The sequence below is a fragment of the Lygodium microphyllum genome, chromosome 5 (assembly GCF_053477565.2).
Source record: "Lygodium microphyllum isolate KBCC chromosome 5, Lygodium_microphyllum_v1.1.10, whole genome shotgun sequence".
NCBI classification, from domain to species: domain Eukaryota; kingdom Viridiplantae; phylum Streptophyta; class Polypodiopsida; order Schizaeales; family Lygodiaceae; genus Lygodium; species Lygodium microphyllum.
In genome coordinates this window covers 77,552,735-77,571,278 of record NC_141139.1, presented here as the reverse complement: position 1 = coordinate 77,571,278, position 18,544 = coordinate 77,552,735, and positions in this window count along the sequence as shown.

Here is an 18,544-nt window from a genome sequence, read left to right as displayed (position 1 = left end):
AAGTTTCAAGCTCCATAGCTACGCATGTGAGAAAAAGACGAGAAGAAGGAGAAGATGAAGAGAGGAGAAGAAGAGCTTCTCCACGGTCCCTCACTCACACACACACACACCACACACACACACACCCTCTCTCACACTCGCTGTCTCATATACAAGAATGAAGCAAGAAGCAAGAAACAAGAAGAGAGCAACTTTGGCCACACACCAAGAATGACCTTCTTCATTCACTTTTTGACTTTTATACATGCCATACCACCTCCTTGGGTGGCCATCCCCTTTTTGGTCTGGTCTTTGTCCATTCCTCCACTCTTTTCCTCCTCCTTGCCTATTAGCATGACCTTAACTCGTGCCGCTTATTCTTTACAACTTTCACATGGTGCTCTTTTACAAAATAAATTGCACTGCATTTGACACTCTTTTTACAAAAATATTAAGGTGTGCTTATTCTTGTGTGCCTCCCTCTTACATTTAGAATTTTTTCCTATGTTTGTGTCTTCAAATTTTCCTTAGTGTGCTTTTGTCCTCCGTCTTCCTCTCGCCTTGGGACTATCTTTCACGTCTGATTTGCCAAATTTTCCATCTTGGTCTTTCGAGGGTTTATAACAACAAGTATAAAAGTGCCACATTCTTTCCATCCATGCAATTGTTACAAGGCTTCAAGACCCTTAAAGGTAGAATAACTTAAACAACAACATATCTCAAAAGAGTTGCTTCATCACCCACTATTGGACAAGGAGCTTCACATTACTAGCATTTTAATGGACCTTCACTCCTCAATTAAATTACATCCTACTCATATGTCCTTATGGTTTAACTGACCCATTTAGACACCCTCACCGAGCTTACATATATACCATGGATTTTGACAACTAGTAGATTCTCAAAACACCTATTGTAAATAATTAAAACCATTCTTGATGTAAATATTAATAAAATTGAGGCCTTACAACTTACAAACTTTTGCACACACTAAACTTGAGTCCACAAGCTTGGAAGCTTATCTTCTTTTCAGTAGTAGGGGAAAAGCTTTAAGCTATTCTTATGTGTCTAGCTCCTCCTTACAAAGGAACTAACTAGCCCCATTAATGAGCTAGAAAAGTAAAAAAATAAACAAAGGGAAGATGTTGAGCTAAGCTCATTATCATAAAAAAAGTTTGATGACATGGAGACAAAAGAGAAGCATATAATCATTAGAGCTAGCAAAAAGAGATCCAAAAAAGATTGCAATAAATTAGAGGCTTGAATCAACCAAAGCCAATAAGAACACAAGAGAGCAATTAAAGGTTCCATTTAGAAGGTCTTCCATAGGAAGGATTACTCAATCTCCGAGTAGGTGACATGGATCCTAGAAGAAAAAGTAGACTCGATCAAGGGGGAAAAAATAATAATAGAGGAGAGGAGTCACATTCATTCGAGTCAACAAGCCTCCATCCAAAGCAGAATAATGAGTCAATAAAATGGGCAACACTCAAAATAATTGTCCAAAAGCACCAATGAACCACCTATAGGAGGCTAGAGTACAACAAATAGAGTGAGAGCTCTTGAACGCTTGTGTGAGGAGCTTAGGAGAGACAAAGCAAAAGCCAAAGTGGGGAAGACAAGATCTTCAAAAGAGATTAGAACTCAAGAAGCATATGAGGAGTTCCTGGTTGATTTTGAAGACCAAGTGCAAGAGCTTCGAGCTCAAATTAAGAAAAAAAAGTTTGAGCTTAAGGAAAAATACATTGAGCTCCAAAAGAGAGATGCAACACTCAAAGTCAAGGAGAAAGAAATTGAAAAGCTATGCAAGCAGTTGCTTGACATGGACCATAAACCTACAAAGACCTCCCTCAAGTTAGCTCAAGAAAAAACTAAACAAATTTACATGAAAATTAGAGAAAGAGAACATTTGGTAACACAAGGCTAGTGGAAAGTTGCATATGCAATATTACAATAAATAATCATTTTTAGCTTTATAGGAGCTATTAGACAAGTGGAAAGTGAAGCACAAAGATGATATGAAACAACCCTAATGTAGTTTTCCAATGATCTAGGTGCAACACTATATAGTGAGAGCCAATATAAGGTGTAGTTGGAAACGTATTATATTGGCAGTAGCCAAGCAACAGGAGCTATTTAGAGAAGTGCCATTGTTGGCTCACGCCCCATGTACAAATGATCCAAAAGAACTTAGGACTTGGCTAGAATCAATCTTAAGGACCTTGGAGAGAGTGGATCAGATCAAAGAGATTAATCTCATGAATGAAAAAATGACCAAGGAAAACTAATTCTACCATGTGAGGAAGAAGGGATACGAGGAGCATGAATTGAAGACAGTAGGTCTCCTACAACTTGACACACCCCTGTCAACCTCTTCCATCACTTTTGAGTCACCCCCACAATCATGAAAACCCTTATTGATATGCCAAAGCTACCAAATTTTAACATAGGGGAGTTAGCGAAACAAAAAAAAGATAAAGACCTAGAGTAGAAGGATGTATACATAGCTATGATACAAACTTTAAGAGCTCAATCATACAAGGTATCAGAGCATCCTATCCCCCCTCACCTCCTATCGCATGAAGAGGAAGATAATTTAGAGGAAACTATGTAGAGATATTGGGAGAAAGGAGAATCCAACACTATAGTAGTGTTTTATTTTTAAGTTAGTGAAGAAATTAGGTTTAGGAGGCCGCTTCCCTTATAACAATATGGCTACTCATACAAATAGTTGAAAACATCATGATGAAGTGGCTAGATCCCCTAAATATCACAATATATTAGAAATCCTACATAGCACAAGAAAGAAGGGGTAGATACCTAAAATTGAAGCCCGTAAAAGCATGGCCAGTCTACAATAATGGCGCTATCCTATCCTAGAGAGTAGTAAGAAATTGTCCACCATGTATTCTAGTACTATGTACAGAATGTTGGCATAGTAGTAGGGCTTGGAGTTGAAGTCAGACTCAATTGATGCCATCACTTATATCAAAGAATACCGGTGGGAGTGTCTTCATAGGGCATCATTGATTGTTGTAGAAGCTTAATGAAGAGGCCAAGATAATTGCAGGTGGCAATGAAGGAGCGAACATGGAAGATGGTAATTTTTTTTACAAAATTACCAAAGGAGAGCACCAGGGCTACAGGTTGAAATAGGTAGGTTTTGCCACTGTTGGTTTCTCTTATGTTGGGAATCTTTAGGAAGTTGTATCAAACATATTTGTTTTTCTAAATCTCCTTGGTTTCTCTTATGTTGGGAATCTTTAGGAAGTTGTATCTAACATATTTGTTTTTCTAAAACTCCTTGTTATGCCATTGTAGGTAAGGACAATAGAGTGGATATGCTCATTCTTCTTCTTCTTGCAAGCAACAAAAGGCTTTTTAAGCTAGTGTATACATCCCTTCTATCCATAGTCATCTTTGTCGCTACACAAATTAGTTAAGGAGTAGCTTCTCAACAAGGGATATCTTCAGTATACACTCTGACCACTCCATGAGTAATGTGTCTTCTCTCATGTATTCACTTGTATTTAGTTCATCTATTGTACAAAAAAAAAAGAAATGAAGGAAAAAAGAAAAAATAGAAGAAAAAAATATAATAAAATAACATGTTGCACATTCACCACACCTAGGGCAATCCCCTACCAATTCTCCCATATCATAGCCTCAACACACATCAAGAGTAGGACATTTTAGGCATGCTCAAATGACTTATCACCTTGGGAACAACACAACACCACAACTTCACACCAATTGGCTCCTCAAATGTGGGAAAATATTTCAAGTTTACTTAGTATTCAACCCAGCTTCCAATTGCACATGCATGTGTACAAATCACTGCATAAGTAAGGTAAATACACCCTATAGGGAGAGCACAAGTCATATAGTAGGTGCAATGGAGCCCTCACAGACCCATCAACATTGATGGATCCCAACCATCATGATCCCTTTAGCATTGGCCTGGCCCTCTTTGAAACAATGTGACAACATATCAAGTCCTTCAACATCGTCATTTTGAGCCAACTTCTCAATCTCTCTACATCAACACACTATCCTTCCCCTACTAGAATACCTCATCAATTTCCCTAGTGCCTCTTGCTAGCAATGGCATGTTAGCCTTGGCATAAGTGCCATGGGACTAGCACTCGTCTAAAAGGGGGAATAATGTTAATTGCAAGGATAAAAGGACCCACAAATTTTGAAAAAATACTATTCTTATAAAAATCATTAGATGTTTTCTTGAGAGATGAGAGTGCAAATTCTAACAACAAAATGGCACTTTGAGATTACAACTTGTATTAGCCAATTTTATGATCAATACTAAGGTCTAAGTGTATATAGAATAGAAGCCATGTCTAGTCAAAAGGCCACAAAAAAGGGCAGGATGCCCAATGGGATGGGGGAACCCTTATTCTAGAATCTATATATAAAAAGGGGTGAGATGAAAACTAATGGAACAAGCTATTCATGTGTGTGCAAACTTTGCTCTCTTGACTTATTGCACCTCTTGTGCCTTGAGAGTGAGAGTGAAGAGAAGGGAGTGTGAGAGTATGTGTAAAGTGAGGAACATGGTTATGCAAAGCTCCTTGCATCCTATCTTTCTCTTCCAATCCATCCCTTTGGTGAGTGCCTACGAGAGCGAGAGTGTGTAAGTTGAGAGCGTGAGAGAATGAGGGACGCAGAATGTGAATCCCTCTTATTCTCTTCATCTCTTTGAGCTCATCATGGGTGTCTCATCTCCATTGCAACAACAAGAAATAAACATCAAAGGTAAAGTATCATATACTTAAATTGAGGATGAAGTGAGGCAATACAATAACTACAATGTGACAAGTATAGGTAAATCTATTCTCTTAGCGTCTAGTCATGGATTCAACATGTGAGTAGACTAGATGAGAGCTAGTCACTTGGTTCGTGTATCGAGACTCTTGCTGTTTACTGCAAAGTGAAGAAAGCGAAAAATGAGGCATCAAGAGGAAAAGCACAAGGTGGAAAAAAGGAAAAGGCACCCTACAAAGAAATCTAAAAGCATGGGAATAACCACCAGGAGTACAAGGCACAACCATGAAAGCTGCAAGAAGGAGCACCTTTGAATATAAAGGCACAGCCAAAACCTCTGTAAAAGAGCTCTAAGCTTGCTCTTGTATAAATTGTAACCATGAATGGGCGATAGGACTAAGCTACGAAGAGAGGAGGACAATAGGAAAAAGGGCCTAGGCCACGGTCGACCATGTAAGAAAAGGGGGATAAGGGGATGGGCCCAAAAGGGATTTAGGGTTTTGTATATAAAGTTTAAAAAGTGAATGAGAGCTCATTCTTTGGTGTGTGGCAAAGTGAACTCTTTATCTTCTTCTATGCTTGCTTGTGAGTGCTTAACGGAGGGAGTGCGAGTGGGTGCGGGAGTGAGTATGTGAGGGTGAGTGATCTTGGAGGTGAAGCCCTCCACCATCTCCTCTCTTCTTCTTCTTCTTCTCTTCTCTTCTCTCATCTCATGGGTGGCTATGGAGGATGGAGCTTGGAGGAAGAGGCTTGAGGATGCTTGAGCGTGCATCACAAATCGTGGATGTATTGGAGTGCTGCTTGAGAGAGGAAGCAACTCAATCAGGCGTTAAGGTATACTCACTACACTTGTAGAGAGGGATAATGCGTCGGCTATGTGAGAGGTAGCCATTAGTGCTCGCTTGAAACGCTTGAATAATAAGCGGTTCGTGGGTCTTGGCAGTTGAGCTTAAGCTTGCCTCCACATTTTGGTTCTGTTGTCAGGACAACGGGTTCAAGCTTGAGTATGGAAGTAAGGGTTTCATCCTCGAATTGGAGCTTGATATAGATAGGAGGTTTTGGGTTTTTAATCCACGCTACAAGTAAGAATTTTTGGTTTTTGACAATTAGTTGAGTAGGAGAAATCAGTTCAGTACTTTACTTTTGATTTTTATCGCATTTAGAGTAGGATAGGAGGGAGAAATCAGAGTGGGAAGCTTAAGGTGAATTGTTGTAAAATAGCCCAAACAAGGCAATAACATGAAAAAATGGGAAAAACAGAGTGCTCGGATGTCTCAGAGTCGCAAGTGGTGTGATCAGGAAGGCTAAGGTGCTAGCCAACAAGGGTTTAAGGTCTTGGGTGACTAGGGAAAACCTCATTTGCAGTCCTGGGTTAGAGAGAGAGAGAGAGAGAGAGAGAGAGAGAGAGAGAGAGAGAGAGAGAGAGAGAGAGAGAGAGAGAGAGAGAGAGAGCTTGCAGGTCACGAGTCTATGTCGAATATCGATCGGAGCGTATTGGAGCTTTCGACAAGATTCATGTATAGAGTGGCCTTGGCCTACACCCTTGCTTGATTCGTGGAGGTTCTTAGAGGTAGTGGCAACATTAGAGCAAAGATTTTTGGCAAAACATGATCAGTGCGTGTTTTCGGTCGGTGGAATCGGATGTTTTTCACAGTTTTTGATTCCCAGAATCGAACCTAGTGACCAGTCTGATTCCTAGAATCAGACTTGGACAAGCCCATCCAACTCGATCGAACATACCCATCCGATTTTGAAAATTGGCACACTCCAAATTAGACCACTTTCTAATTGGACACCACCTTCAATTGGACAAGAAGGAATCGGACACACCACCCCATCTGCGACGTCCGATCGTAGCAATCAGACCAAAGAATCGGATCTAGTATCGTGTCTGATGGGACACGCATTCAAATCGAACCAAGCACCCTTGCCCGGTTCCAAGAATCAGACATAACCCAATCACACCAACTCAAGCCGTCCGATCGGACACACCTTGTCTGATTGTGACAGTCGGACTCGACCTTGTCCGATTCCTAGAATCAAACACTAGTAAATCGGATGTTTGATTTTCAAAATCGGACACAGCCTGAGAGAAAATCTAGAAATTTGACAAACCTGGCCAACGAGAAGCGTGATCCGCAACAGAAGAACCCATCGAATGCCTCAAGGTAATTACAAACCTAGAAATTATGACAGAGTAGTCTAGAATTGTGTCTAATATTGTGGGTTGATTGTAAGACCCTGACTTGACCGTGATTGATATGAACAAAATAGCGCAACGAAAAACCCTAAAAGCCAACGAGGACAGCTTGAAATTGAACACACGACCCTATCAAGCCAACCCATAGACAAGAGTGACAGAGCTACACACACTTTGTTTTCTCACTCACATTGACTTCCCGCATGCACACACATGGAGTGAGGGTAAGTTGAGGACTTGTTGCAATCAACAAGGAACTCACTCATTACATAAAACCTTGAAGGAACCCACCAGTAGGAGAAGATCCCAAGACATAGAAGGGTGATCGAACCCCCGAAAGTAGGACCAGGTGAATAACGCGACCAAAGAAGAGCCAGACACAGCAAGGACCAACCCCATCGTGGAAGTGGATGTATGCAATCTCATTCACATGATTGAAAACTTGGTGCAATAGGAAGCCCTAGACATGGAAGAGGGAAGCTCAGGCCGAAGAACTATGGATGAGCCTAGCAGCGACGAGCCTTATGTAAACCCATACGTGTCGCACAATGAGGAAGGCAACGCAATCCTTATGGACTACCGACCAGGACCGGTGATGGCGTTAGGAAGAGGTAGAGGTAGAGGCCTAGGAGCACATACCCAAGAGCCAATTGTGTGTTGGACTTGTGGTCAACCAGGACACATTTCTTTGCGTTGCCCCGAGAGGGAGCAAGTAAATAGAGATAAGGAAGGAACAATAAAAGCTACCTAAAGAAACGCATACAAAAGAACAACAAAAACCACAAGACCTGCCAAAATGATTCACAAAGTTCAAAAAGGGAGATAGGGTGGTGATCTTACTGGGAGCCAAATGATAGGGGCAAGCAAGCCAAGCAATCGAGGGACCTGCCAAGGTCAAAGAGGTCAATTTAGCTAGGGAAGGGGAGACCCCATGACTTGTCTTTATAGCCGATGACTTGACTAAGGAAGAGGAAGCATGTCTCATTGCTCTCTTGTGGGAGTATATAAACGTCTTTTCTTGGTTCCTAGAAGAGCTTAAAGGGGTAGACTCGAGTGTGCGACTCACAACATACCCATGGCACCTGATGCAACACCGTCAAGGAGTGACCATATCCCATGAATCCAAAGCATGGCCATGCTGTCAAGGAAGAAATCAACAAGCTAATGAGAGCAGGATTCATTTACAAAATTGAGCACACAGACTGGGTTTCCCCCATAGTCATTTTGTTAAAGAAGAATGGAAAGATTAGAGTGTGTGTTAATTACAAGAAGGTAAATGCAACTACAAAGAGAGATAATTACCCATTGTTGTACACCAAGCATATGCTCGAGAGAGTGGCTGGAAAAGGAGCCTACATTTTCTTGGATGACTTATCTGGATAAAATCAGGTGCAAGTACATCCTAATGATAGGCATAAAATCGCATTTGCCAATGAATGGGGAATCTTTGCCTACATGGTCATGCTTTTTGGGTTGACTAACGTGCCAGTCACCTTCCAATGATTGATGCGTACAATATTCAAAGACATATTGAGGAAGGAGTTAGAGGTCTTTGTGGATGACTTGTGTGTTTACTCTACTTAGCGAGAACACTTAGACAACGGTCTTTGAATGATGTCGGCTATACCGTCTTTCATTGAACCCCTTGAAGTGCTAGTTTTGGGTGAAGCATGGATGCATCCTAGGACATGTGGTGTCAAAAAATGGCATTGCCACAGATTTCTCAAAGATTAGGGTCATTGTTGACCATCCACCCCCAACTGATTACAAGGGCATTCGATGCTTCTTAGGACATACAGGATATTATCGACGGTTTGTGTTAAACTATGTATTGATTGCTAGACCTCTATACAAGCTGTTGATTATATTCGAATGGACCGAGGAATACCAACGTGCTTATGAGGAACAAAAAAATGCTCTAACCATAGCACCAATTCTATGAGCCCTAGATTGGACACACACATTTCATGTGTACATGGACGCTTCAAAATTCACTGTAGGAGCTATGTTATGCCAACTTGGTGAACACAACCTGGATTACCCAGTGAGTTTTGCTAGCAGACAACTCACCGAGATTGAAATAAATTACTCGACAACAGAGAGAGAGGGCTTGGCCATGGTGTTTGTTGTAAATAAATTTCAACATTATCTTTTAGCTACGCCTTTTACTTTCTTTGTTGACCATCAAGCCTTGTTGTATCGTGTTAACAAACCATGTGCTACAGGACGCATCGCTAGATGGCTTCTTCTGCTTTTTGAGTTTGACTTCTCCATGGTGGTGCGTGAAGGGAAGCAACATTACATGGCTAACCATATGTCTTGTATCCCCACAAGAGAAGCGGTTGCATTTGTGGATGAACTGCTAGACACGCATCTATTCCGCTTATCCAATGAAAAAGATTTAGTTAGAGCTTACATGATGTCGTATTGGGCAGATGACATAGTTCAAGTGCTTGAGCATGGACTGTCGGAACGACCAATAGAAAAAGCCCAGCTTAGGCGGCTCATCCTAAAGATCCAACCCTACCAGTTGATAGCAGGCCAACTTTATAGGTTGGGGCAAGATGGGTTACTGCGCAGATGCGTGTGTGAGCATGAGATGCATGACGTACTAACAGAGGCACACGATGGAATCGCAGGAGGGCATTTTAACAGAGATGCGATAGCCCACAAAGTGTTGTAGTCCCAGCTGCGATGGCCTACCCTCTTCCAAGATGTGACACGATTTGTGAAGCATTGTGTTTAATGCCAACAGACTGAAGTCTTGATTTGTAAGGATCACATGGAGCTAACCCCAATTATTGCATGATAACCCTTCGAGAAATGGGGGATCGACTTCATTAGACCCATTAGTCTTGCAGCACAGTATTCACAAGCCAAATACATCATTGTAGCCATTGACTATCTAACAAAATGGACAGAACAGAAGCACGAGCTACGAGAAAGAATGCTGCTAGGACCACTGCTAAGTTTCTATGGGAGCAAGTGATCTCACGGTTGGACTGCCCCATTGAACTAGTTAGTGACCAAGGCACACACTTCATCAATGAAGTGATAGCTCACCTCCTATCCTCCTTCTTAATCATCCATCGAAAATCCTCGCCTTATTACCCTCAGGTAAACGATCAAGCCAAATCCACAAATAAAATCTTAGTAAATGTCTTGACCAAAGTCATCTCTGCTTCACACAATGATTGGGATAACAAGCTAATGGTGGTTTTGTAGGCCTATCGCACAACTTACAAGACGACTGATCCCCTTTAAATTGACATATGGTACAGAGGCAATCCTTCCCTTGGAATTCTTTGTACCAAGTCTCAAGATATCCCTTCAAGAGAGATGGGATGGGAACGAGGCATGGACATAACACTTGATTGAACTCAAATGCTTATCCGAAACCCGAGGCTACCCATGTGCTAATATGCGAAAGGCAAGATGCAAACACTAATTTGATAAGTATGCCAAACAGCTCAACTTTGAACATGGTGACTTAGTACTGTTGTACTCAATCAAAAATAAGAAAAAGCTAAAGTTTCGAGGGCTAGGACCAACCATTAGCCGAACTAGCAACGTAGAACTCAAAACCCTAGAAGGTGAGGGCATAGGCTTCTCCAATGGCAGCCGCATAAAGAAGTACTTCCCTCCCACACACCCATTACATGAGCCCCCAATGCTAGCACCCCCTGTCCATGTATGAGTAACCAATATCATTGAGATGGACGGTGAGGATGAGGAAGCAATAGCACCAGCTTACCTAAGCACGATGGTCACCGCTAAGGACCCATGCATCATCAATGCATTCATCGATGAGGGAGTTGATTTTAATATCTAAACCCATGACCATTGGACCCAAATTGGCAAACCGCAGTTGCAAGCTACTAATGCTAAGCTTATCCCTTATGGAGGCCAACCCTACACACTTTTGGAAAAGTGCAAGATTGCAGTTTTTATCGAGTCTAAAAGCATGCCGATAATCTTGTATGTGTTGCCCAACACTAAGAATGTAGGCACAGAATCACTATTAGGACGAACCTTCAAGAAGCAAGCTTGTTGTACTGTCAATTACAAGTTGCCTTCGCTGATAGAGAACCCCACTATTAAGCCTAAGGAAGGGGATAATTGTTTATAGTTTCATCTTGGCTTCCTAGGTTAGGAGTGTGGGCCCTTAGCACCGCGATGGGTCCCCAAAATCTTGTTGCAAATGCAAGGCTATTGTGAGGGTAATCCTTGGATTTGGCTACCTAAAGCCAAAACAACCAAAATTGCTACTCAAATGCAACCCTTGATCTTGGCCACACGAAACTGTGAGTTGGAGACACTCAGACCACAAGAGAAGCGGGCCACCAAGTCCATAGAACCGCTAACACCTAGCTCAGCAATGCCTAAACCAATCTATCACCCAAAATCGCAGCTTGATACTAATAAAACGGCCAAATCTCGCATCGATGATACCCCTCAAATCTTAGACGCATCTAATAGCACAACAACCGCAACTACTACCCAACCCATCGAACATGAAGCCAAGCTACAGCCTAAGGAGCAAACCAAGCTGCAATAATTAGCTACTGAACTCTCTAGTGCTGTCAAACCTCAACCACCTACCAGGCTTAGACCCTCGTATGAGCGGCGAGCGATCAATTCTAACCTTGACTGTAGACTTAGCTGAAAATACTCGGGACGACTTGGTTGATTGCCTAAGATGCTTGGACTCTACTTTCATGGCATTGGCTAAAAGATACAATTGACTAGACTTAGGTCTCTTGGAAGAACCTATAGCAATGGAAGTATGAACACTCCCTTGGTCTTGGGAGGAGTTGGAATTTGCATTCGTTAAGGCTTCCAAAGTAGCTAGGCAGTTAATTGCAATTGAGATATCCAAGGAACAAGCAATCAAACAGTGTCTCATTACGTCATATAGCAAGAACACTATCATGGCCACAAACCAAGAAATCAAGAAGTTGAAACAACTTGCTGACAATGACTCCTCCTTCTTGCTAAAATGATACACTGCTGCAATGGGAGCTAGAGGGATGCCAAATAATGACCAATGCTGAGCAGAGATGTGCAATCAAGGCATCAAAATATGACCCAACATATGTACCTCCAACTTCATATAGGGTGTTGACTACCTGCCGTAATCGACCCCTCAAAGAACACATTAAGGGACATCCTTATTTAGATCACATCCTCACTGAGGAGGAGTTGCATGTTGCTAGCCGAGTGGACTTCGCTGACTTCTTGCTTGATGTCGTCACTTAAATTACACATATAGGCATCCGCCCTTTCGATATGGATAGCTACGCTAATTTAGAATATAATCCAAATTTCTATGCCTGGCTCATGCGAAAGTAAAACACTAAGATTATGTGTTGAAGACTCTTCATCCTCTAACCCTTTAATCCTAGGAAGGATTCTTCTCATTTCAGAAGGGGGAGGGGGTAAGGTGAATCAAACCAAACACATAAGGAAAACAATAAATGAAAAGCACACATTGCAAGGGTAGGGTGCAACAACTTGTGATTGAGGAAAATGTCAATAAAATTTAAAATCAATAGACTACTGGGAGGAAAAAGGCTACTTCTACACTCAAGCATTTCAGTTCAGCAAGTATGTAGTCGTTTCTTGTTGCTTGTAACTATTCTGAAAAGTACTAATGATGAATATGGCTTCATAATAGGCACCCATCATGGCAGGCCAAGAAAAGGCTGGAAAACTGACTATTTCAGAAGAAGAACAAGCAAAATACGGACTTTCAGTGGAAACACGAGCCTTCAACCAGTTCAAGTTCCGGCATATCTTCAACCTAGAAGACATGGCCATTGAAGAACAAGCCATGAGACAGAACATCGAGCAATTCAATCTGCAGAAATAGTGAAAGCAGTAAGCTAGGGGGTGGACTACTTCCATTGTGCAGAGTTCTTGAGGACTTTCCATAGGAAGCGCATCACCATAACTATGCATGAGGGAGAGGAAACTCATCAGGTCTAGATTGAATTGACTCCAGAGCTAGTGGAAAAGACATTGGGTTTGGCAAACAAAGTAAAGAGGAAGCCAAAGAGAGATGCATATGCCTTGCTAGGAATGGACAAGGTAAAGGTCCACACCAACAATGGCATCAACTTGACGGATGTCTCGAATCCCGAAGTTCAACTCCAAGCCAAGATGGTGCATGCATTGTTCTCTAGTTAGAGGTACAACACCATCATGAGCTGCATCAACCTCCCCCTGCTAGAGAGCATCGCAGCAAGATCACTACATGAGATGAACCTCAATGGTTTTGTGAGGAAAACCATTGAGGCCTTGGCAAAAGCTTTGGCAATGGGAGGATAGCCTGCAGGAGGAGAATCTCCTTCCACCAAGGCTAAAAGGAAAGCTTCGTCTTCAAAGGTTGCAACCATCGGATTCGGTGGGGTCCTCACCTTGATCATCAAGGATGCCTTGGGACAATGGCAGGAAGAAGTAGGAGGAGTAGATGAAATGCCAAGCAAGTCGCCACCTCACCAGGAACAGGAGGTGCAGTCCAATGAAAGGACACTAAGTGAGAAAGAAGAAGACATGGAACAAGAAAAGCGGACTAGTCAGGGGAAGGCTAAGAAGATAAAGAAGAAATTTGCGCTAAGAAAGCAAGAAGAGGAGAGGAGAAAACAAGATAAGACGGACTTGTAGAAGTCTCGTAGGGAGTCCAAAAAGGCCGAGGAGGAAAGAAGGAGAAAGCAAGAAGAGGAGGAAGAGGAGTTGAGAAAAAAGGAGGAGGAAGACATGGTCCTCGCCACACGCAAGTCCATTGAGCAACAGCCCATGCAGGACCAGCGGAAACCTAAAAGCCCAATAAAAAACGAAGGACCAAGAGCTCAAGCGCCCATGTGCCAGAGTTTGTGCCACTTGCAGTAGTGCAAGAAGGCAAGAGCAAGGCCCCAATCACCCCCATTCCCACTCTCCTGATGCCCGCCAACACCAGTGCCATCACCACTCCCAGTTCTACAACCCAAGTAGACACTAGGAACTTAATGGCTTGGGTCTAGTGCTTTGTGAATAAAGAAATGGGCCAAGGAATAGGAGAAGGAACCCCCCTAGTAGGAACCAAAAGATCGGCTGCGGTAGACATCGAGTTGAGGCAAGACCCTAAGAGGCAAAAGGTGGCAGGCTCCACAAACTCCGTCCCCACAACAGAGACCCCATCCAAAGAATATGATGAGTATGTCAAGGAGCTCCTCTCTCAATTAGAGAAAGCCAAGGGGGAGAAAAAAATCGTGGTAATAGAGCTCGAAGCCGAAAAATAGTCCATGGTCACATCCTAGTTGGAGAAAACACGCCACATAGCCATGGCCCAAAGGGAAGTTCATGAGCTGAAGGAGTAGCTACAAGCTAAGGAAGAGGTAGAAGCAGAATGGTAGGGGCAATTGAATGAAGAAACCAAGGCCATACAACACCTACAATGGCACAATGAAGAGATTGTGGCACTCTATGAATATCTGCAAGCTGAAACGGAGAAAATCACTAAAGCCACATATAAGAACTAGAGGTGCTGAGGGAGGAAAGAGTTTGCAGGTACGAAAGAGAGGTGGAGAAACTAGCCCAAGAGGATGCCTCAACACAGGAAGAGAATCAAAAGCTAAGGATTTATACATGGAAACATGGGGTGGATTGCATTACTCTTTATGATGGCGTTATTGAACCCATTGCATTGACTTTATTTGAGACAATGATGTTTGAAAGTCCTCGTTGAGGACAAGCAAGTACTTGGTGGGCGAGCTTTTGTTGATGATTCCTCTCTTACTATTATTAATCGCAGGTTGGGTGAGGGCACATGTCGGCCTCTAGGCCTCCCCACGAATGTATTTTTGACATCCGCATGTCCTCTCTCTATGCCTCTTGTGAATTCCAAGCACTTTTATGCTATAGGTGCATTTGTCTCATAGGTGCACAAGACTAAGAGTCCACCCAAAGGAAGAATAAAAGGAAGGGTAGGGGAAATGAAGAAATGAACAATACTTGTGGCCTCTTTCCATTGTGTTGCAAAGAAATAGAGCCCGAATTATCTTGAAAAGCATAAACGCTAATAGCACCCAGATTATCTTGAAAAGTATAAAATCTTTGGATAAAGCAGGACATCATTGAAATGAAAATATATTATCAATATATTACTAATAATGCATAAACATATTTATGTAGTAAGCATATTCATATTCATATTTATATAACATTAATGTATTATTTATATTACGTTAATATATTGCACATGTGTGTGTCTGTATAAACGTATTTAGATAACACATATTTATATATTATATAAATGTTTTATATACATAATGCCAAATATTTTTTAATAATTATATATATATATATATATATATATTTAACATATGTAGTATTAAATATGTTTTTATATTTTTTATATGTTAAAGTAATAAATAATTTTAAATATATATATAAATATATATTTTGGCCTTTGTGTGTGTGTGCATGCGTGCGCGCGCGAGCGCAAATCATGAACATAATACATTTCCTATATTCCTATCATGCAACATATTCAAAAATGTAATAGCTTGTTCAATTAATTTTCATCCTTTTATACATAGATTCTAGGGTTAGTGTTTCCCCAACCCCTTGTGCATCCTAGTCCTATTTGTGGCCACAGGAAAATAGGACTAACCCTAGAAATGAAAGCTATGGTTACATTGGAGTTAAGACTAGCTGAGTTAGCTAAGGAAAAACAAATTCTCATCTATTGAAAGAAGGCTCCAAAGCCTACACTACCCAATGTGCAATTGGCTCAAGTCATTACCAACTCACAAGAGTAACCAACAATACACTTGAGAAGCCATATGTGTAGAGAAAAGATCCTCATATGATAGTGGTTCTTAGACAATCCTGATTAGAATCTAAAGAATTGGTTCTCATCTAATCAAAAGAAGGCCCCAAAATCTATGACTATCAAAATTAAACAACCTGAAGCCACTATTGACCTTCTAATCATGTCCAAATCTATAAAAGAGCCATCCTTGAAAGTGGAAGATCCAAATGTATCAATTGCTAGTAGTGTTACTCGATGCAATCCAGTGGAACCAATCAAGGAGATGCCAAAGGAGTTAAAAGATAGTAAGCAATAATAGCCCACAACAATTTGATTCAACATTATATGTCTACTAAGTCTCTAACTTTGCTAGTTAAGAAGGAAGGCAGCACACAATAACAACAAACTCGTGCTGCTAACAACACCATAATATGGATACTAAGCAAAAAATAAGGAATTAGTACATGCATAGTAGGAGGAGGGTAGGGACACTCTCCCGCATACTCTCAAGAAAATTGAGCTTTAGAATACTTCTGACCAATCCTAGGATCCATTTTAACATTTGCTTGCAACTTCTCATGTGGCCGAATCCACTGACCCTACTACTACTTTCCAATCTAAAGTGGAAACCAAAAAAGTCATACCCCCTAGCTACCAACTAAAGTTGTGAGCTCCACCCAAGAACACAAGCCCATGGTGCCTTAGCGAAGTGAGATACAAGCACTAATGTCAAAAGCACCACCAATCCAACTCTTGTAAAGAAATGCTTTTCTTGCCCAACGCCCACAACAAACCTAAAGCTCAAATGAAAAGGAAAACCTACTATGAAATTTTCAAAAGAGATGACATGACAAGAGTGACCAATCAACGATGAAGTGTCTCAAAGAGATTGATAATAAGATATAATTATTTACTATATCATTATTCATGTGGACCTAGGGATATTGGTTGAGGAGTATCAAAATTTCCTAGAATGGCTATCAATATGGGATGAGCAAGAGCATATCTGTGTAAGCTACCCATAAATAATTATTATTCTCATACGATGCATAGATAAGACCAATGCAAAAGCAATTTGCTTGATTCCTTGCTATCACATTCACAATTACAAAGAAAGCATGAAAGAAGTGCAAGGGCTCGAGCTGAAAGTGCAAGGACAATGTGAAAAAAGCATGAAGGGAGTGCAAGGACTCAAGCTAAAAGCACAAGGACAATGAGAGTTTCACAAAGAATGGTTTGTTGGTGTGAGCTTCAATGATAAAACTTGGAGCTTAACTAATGGCTCTCGTTGAAAAAAGATGGGTAGTCTGAGACTCCATAAATTATCCAACTTATGTAGCTCCCATTCCCTTCGCCTAAAAGTTCCACAATTCCTCGGATACTTACATAGCATTTCAATACAATTTTGACTTTTACAATTGGCTTGTTCCATGGCTAAGTAACTCTACACTATAGCCATCCACATCTATATAAATAAACAATTTGTTGTATTATAGTATAAATAACTATCTAAACAAAACATCTAGGTACACCCCAAGAACCTAGCCCCTATAGTACTTGGAAGCACTACAATATTTTTGTGAAAGGGAGGGATGAGCTATAAATCAGGGTATGGGTAATGTGGTGGAACTTTAATTCATAGTGAAAAATGTTCTATTTTTGAATTAGAATCAATTACTTGTAGTCTTACCTTTTATCAAGTGAATGCAAGACAAAGCAAGTGACAAGCACTGTGCTCAAGCCAAGGAAAGAGTCTCTCCTACCCTGAAGTTTTTCAAAAAAATCAATTTCAAGTCCTTGAATTCTACCCAAAATATGTACCTTGCTCTCTACCTTAAGAACTTCTACTTTCTCGAGGAAGAGAAAACCATTCTAAGTACTCTAATCACCTATAGTTCTCAAGGTTATTCACCAACATTGCTGGCTTCTTAGTGAGACTTGCATTTCAAATGATGGTGCTTAGTATTCAATTCACATGTGCTCAAATGTATGACAATCTAACAAGCCAAACCATACTAATGATCAACCTCCTGATCTTTGTCATTCCCTGTCCACTTCTACAAAGTTGGAAGCCTCATTACATGGGACTTGTATCTACATTTATTTTCAAAACAGGAAAGAAAAAGAGATAATTATAAATACACATACGATCATTTCATCACACCTTGGGGTCCTCAAGTTGGGAACACCTAGTGGCCTCAATCAATTGACTCCATATGTAACCCCCTAGCTCTTCTTCTCAATTCCTCTGCACTCACTCATGGTCTATCAAGGATAGAACATACCTAGGAAGCCCTACTCACCTATGGTTAGACATGTCTCCCTAAGTCACTTGCATGTTCTCTCTCTTTGTCTCTAGTTATTGTTTATCTTAGTGCCATTAAACTATGCAATAGAACCAAGGTGAGAAGGGAAATTGAAAAGGAACTAATCATCACAATTGGACTCGCAATTTTGTGGCAATGGGAGACCTTGCCCTACACAAATGACCAATCTATCCCATGTAATTTTCTTCAAGTACTTTCTCCTCAATAGCAATAATTGTTTCAACTTTAAGTACCTTGTCTCATAGATCATGTCATCACAAAAAATGAATGGAGTTTTCTTATAATTAAGTACTTGCCTAAATATGCACATGCACTCGCATGAGTATTTACACAATAAGTTATGCACATTTTGAGTCCTCAAGTGTGGGATAAGACTCTAGGCTTGCTTGGAGTTTGATCCATCTCTCAAACCATTAAATAATATCATGTCCATGAAAAAGAAGACTAGTATTTCCCTATGGAGAG